This window comes from Petromyzon marinus, unplaced genomic scaffold (assembly GCF_048934315.1).
Source record: "Petromyzon marinus isolate PM22_M1 ecotype Great Lakes invasive population unplaced genomic scaffold, UKy_Petmar_22M1.pri1.0 PM_G_Scaffold_55, whole genome shotgun sequence".
Classification (NCBI taxonomy): Eukaryota; Metazoa; Chordata; class Hyperoartia; order Petromyzontiformes; family Petromyzontidae; genus Petromyzon; species Petromyzon marinus.
The window spans coordinates 1222501-1227500 of NW_027423008.1; positions in this window are offsets into that span (position 1 = coordinate 1222501).

Below are 5000 nucleotides of genomic sequence, written 5' to 3' on the forward strand. Positions count from 1 at the left end.
ACAGAAATGCCTCGGAATGGGAAAACGGGTCATTTTTGTGTGGCCACATTGCATAGGAACGGCATGAAACTTCCAGAGGCATTTGCAGCAGGAATGCATGTGCACTCAAAAACGTCTATATTTTTCACGGATAGACCCCGTGAAACGCTATAAATTGGCGGGGATGTCTCTCTTGTGGCTCACGGGCGCTGTTAGTTAGGGTCGCACAGAAATCCCTCGGAATGGGAAAAGGGGTCATTTTCGTGTTGCCACATTGCGTACGAACGGCATGAAACTTCCAGAGGCATTTGCAGCAGAAAGGCACGTGCACTCAAAAATTTTAATATTTTTCACGCATAGACCCCGTCAAACGCTAGAAGTTGGCGGGGATGTCTCTCTTGTGGCTCACGGGGCTGTTAGGGTCGCACAGAAATGCCTCGGAATGGGAAAACGGGTCATTTTTGTGTGGCCACATTGCATAGGAACGGCATGAAACTTCCAGAGGCATTTGCAGCAGGAATGCATGTGCACTCAAAAACGTCTATATTTTTCACGGATAGACCCCGTGAAACGCTATAAATTGGCGGGGATGTCTCTCTTGTGGCTCACGGGCGCTGTTAGTTAGGGTCGCACAGAAATCCCTCGGAATGGGAAAAGGGGTCATTTTCGTGTTGCCACATTGCGTACGAACGGCATGAAACTTCCAGAGGCATCTGCAGCAGAAATGCATGTGCACTCAAAAACGTCTATATTTTTCACGGATAGACCCCGTGAAACGCTAGAAATTGGCGGGGATGTGTCTCTTGTGGCTCACGGGGCTGTTAGGGTGGCACAGAAATCCCTCGGAATGGGAAAACGGGTCATTTTCGTGTCGCCACATTGCATGCGAACCGCATGAAACTTCCAGAGGCATTTGCAGCAGAAATGCATGTGCAGTCAAAAAATTGAATATTTTTCACGGATAGACCCCGTGAAACGCTAGAAATTGGCGGGGATGTGTCTCTTGTGGCTCACGGGGCTGTTAGGGTGGCACAGAAATCCCTCGGAATGGGAAAAAACGGGTCATTTTCGTGTCGCCACATTGCATGCGAACCGCATGAAACTTCCAGAGGCATTTGCAGCAGGAATGCATGTGCACTCAAAAAATGTGATATTTTTCACGGAGAGACCCCGTGAAACGCTAGAAGTGGGCGGGGATGTCTCTCTTGTGGCTCACGGGGCTGTTAGGGTGGCACAGAAATCCCTCGGAATGGGAAAACGGGTCATTTTCGTGTCGCCACATTGCATACGAACCGCATGAAACTTCCAGAGACATTTGCAGCAGGAATGCATGTGCACTCAAAAAAGTGAATATTTCTCACGGATAGACCCCGTGATACGCTAGAAATTGGCGGGGATGTCTCTCTTGTGGCTCACGGGGCTGTTAGGGTGGCACAGAAATCCCTCGGAATGGGAAAACGGGTCATTTTCGTGTCGCCACATTGCATGCGAACCGCATGCAACTTCCAGAGGCATTTGCAGCAGAAATGCATGTGCAGTCAAAAAAAAATTGATATTTTTCACGGATAGACCCCGTGAAACGCTAGAAATTGGCGGGGATGTGTCTCTTGTGGCTCACGGGGCTGTTCGGGTCGCACAGAAATCCCTGGGAATGGGAAAACGGGTCATTTTCGTGTTGCCACATTGCGTACGAACCGCATGAAACTTCCAGAGGCATTTGCAGCAGGAATGCATGTGCACTCAAAAACTTCTATATGTTTCACGGATAGACCCCGTGAAACGCTAGAAATTGGCGGGGATGTGTCTCTTGTGGCTCACGGGGCTGTTAGGGTGGCACAGAACTCCCTCGGAATGGGAAAAGGGGTCATTTTCGTGTTGCCACATTGCATAGGAACGCCATGAAACTTCCAGAGGCATTTGCAGCAGAAAGGCACGTGCACTCAAAAATTTTAATATTTTTCACGCATAGACCCCGTCAAACGCTAGAAGTTGGCGGGGATGTCTCTCTTGTGGCTCACGGGGCTGTTAGGGTCGCACAGAAATGCCTCGGAATGGGAAAACGGGTCATTTTTGTGTGGCCACATTGCATAGGAACGGCATGAAACTTCCAGAGGCATTTGCAGCAGGAATGCATGTGCACTCAAAAACGTCTATATTTTTCACGGATAGACCCCGTGAAACGCTATAAATTGGCGGGGATGTCTCTCTTGTGGCTCACGGGCGCTGTTAGTTAGGGTCGCACAGAAATCCCTCGGAATGGGAAAAGGGGTCATTTTCGTGTTGCCACATTGCGTACGAACGGCATGAAACTTCCAGAGGCATCTGCAGCAGAAATGCATGTGCACTCAAAAACGTCTATATTTTTCACGGATAGACCCCGTGAAACGCTAGAAATTGGCGGGGATGTGTCTCTTGTGGCTCACGGGGCTGTTAGGGTCGCACAGAAATCCCTCGGAATGGGAAAACGGGTCATTTTCGTGTTGCCACAATTGGCATACGAACGGCATGAAACTTCCAGAGGCATTTGCAGCAGAAATGCATGTGCACTCAAAAACGTGAATATTTTTTCACGGATAGACCCCGTCAAACGCTCGAATTTGGCGGGGATGTTTCTCTTGTGGGTCACGGGGCTGTTCGGCTCGCACAGAACTCCCTCGGAATGGGAAAAGGGGTCATTTTCGTGTTGCCACATTGCATAGGAACGCCATGAAACTTCCAGAGGCATTTGCAGCAGAAAGGCACGTGCACTCAAAAATTTTAATATTTTTCACGCATAGACCCCGTCAAACGCTAGAAGTTGGCGGGGATGTCTCTCTTGTGGCTCACGGGGCTGTTAGGGTCGCACAGAAATGCCTCGGAATGGGAAAACGGGTCATTTTTGTGTGGCCACATTGCATAGGAACGGCATGAAACTTCCAGAGGCATTTGCAGCAGGAATGCATGTGCACTCAAAAACGTCTATATTTTTCACGGATAGACCCCGTGAAACGCTATAAATTGGCGGGGATGTCTCTCTTGTGGCTCACGGGCGCTGTTAGTTAGGGTCGCACAGAAATCCCTCGGAATGGGAAAAGGGGTCATTTTCGTGTTGCCACATTGCGTACGAACGGCATGAAACTTCCAGAGGCATCTGCAGCAGAAATGCATGTGCACTCAAAAACGTCTATATTTTTCACGGATAGACCCCGTGAAACGCTAGAAATTGGCGGGGATGTGTCTCTTGTGGCTCACGGGGCTGTTAGGGTCGCACAGAAATCCCTCGGAATGGGAAAACGGGTCATTTTCGTGTTGCCACAATTGGCATACGAACGGCATGAAACTTCCAGAGGCATTTGCAGCAGAAATGCATGTGCACTCAAAAACGTGAATATTTTTTCACGGATAGACCCCGTCAAACGCTCGAATTTGGCGGGGATGTTTCTCTTGTGGGTCACGGGGCTGTTCGGCTCGCACAGAACTCCCTTGGTCCACCTGATTCGTGCATACAGGCAGCAACTAAAACTCTGTAAACCTGCTGTGAGGACATCTAAACAGTGGACCAGTGAGGCTGTGGAAGATTTGCGGGCGTGCTTAGACTGTACTGACTGGGATATGTTCACGACTGCTACCAATAGTCTGGATGAACTCACAGAGGCTGTGTACATCAGCTTCTGTGAGGACTGCTGTATCCCAACACGTACCAGGGTGAACTTTAACAACAACAAGCCCTGGTTCTCAGCAAAGCTCAAAAGGTTGAGGTTGGAGAAGGAGGAAGCGTTTAGGAGTGGGGATAGAGACAGATTCAAGGAGTCGAAGAACAGGTTTAGCAAAGCGGTGAGAGAGGCTAAACGACTGTACTCAGAGACACTAAAACACCAGTTCTCTACTAACGACGCTGCTTCTGTCTGCCAAAGGGCTCAGGCACATCACCAACTACAAACCCAGAGCGCCCCACACCACTAACGACTCCCGCCTAGCCAACGACCTGAACGAGTTCTACCGTAGATTTGAAAGACAATTGGACTGTCCTGAACCACCCCTTCCCACCCAAGAGGCCCCATCCCCCACCCATACTACAGAAACGACTCTCTCCTTTCAGGAGGGAGAAGTTAATGGGCTTTTCAAGAGGCAGAATCCACGCAAAGCAGCCGGGCCGGACTCTGTCTCTCCAGCCACCCTCAGGCACTGCGCTGACCAGCTGTCTCCGGTGTTCACCAACATCTTTAACACCTCCCTGGAGACATGCCATGTACCAGCCTGTCTCAAGTCCTCCACCATCATCGCTGTGCCCAAAAAGCTAAGGCCAACAGGACTAAATGATTACAGACCGGTCGCCCTTACATCTGTGGTAATGAAGTCTTTTGAGCGCCTGCTCCTGGCACACCTCAAAGCCATCACAGACCCTCTCCTGGACCCCCTTCAGTTTGCCTACAGAGCCAACAGGTCTGTGGACGACGCAGTTAACATGGCCCTCCACTTCACCCTACAGCATGTGGACGCCCCAGCATCCTACGCCAGGATCCTGTTTGTGGACTTCAGCTCTGCCTTCAACACCATCATCCCTGCCCTGCTTCAGGACAAGCTCTTCCAGCTGAACGTGCCCTACTCCACCTGCAGGTGGATCACAGACTTCCTCTCTGACAGGAAGCAGTGCGTTAAGCCGGGAACAGAAGTCTCTGACTCCAGGTCCATCAGCACGGGAACTCCTCAGGGCTGCGTCCTTTGCCCACTGCTCTTCTCCCTGTATACCAACAGCTGCGCCTCCAATCATCTGTCCGTCAAACTCTTGAAGTTTGTCGGACGACACCACCCTCATTGGGCTGATCTCTGGTGGGGATGAGTCTGACTATAGGTGGGAAGCTGACAACCTGGTGACCTGGTGTAGCCAGAACAACTTAGAGCTAAATGCTCTAAGGACAGTTGAGATGGTTGTGGACTTCAGGAAGAATACAGCCCCACTCACCGCCATCACCCTGTTAGACTCCGCAGTCAAAATTGTGGAGTCCTTCCGCTTCCTGGGCACTATTCTCTGCCGGGACCTC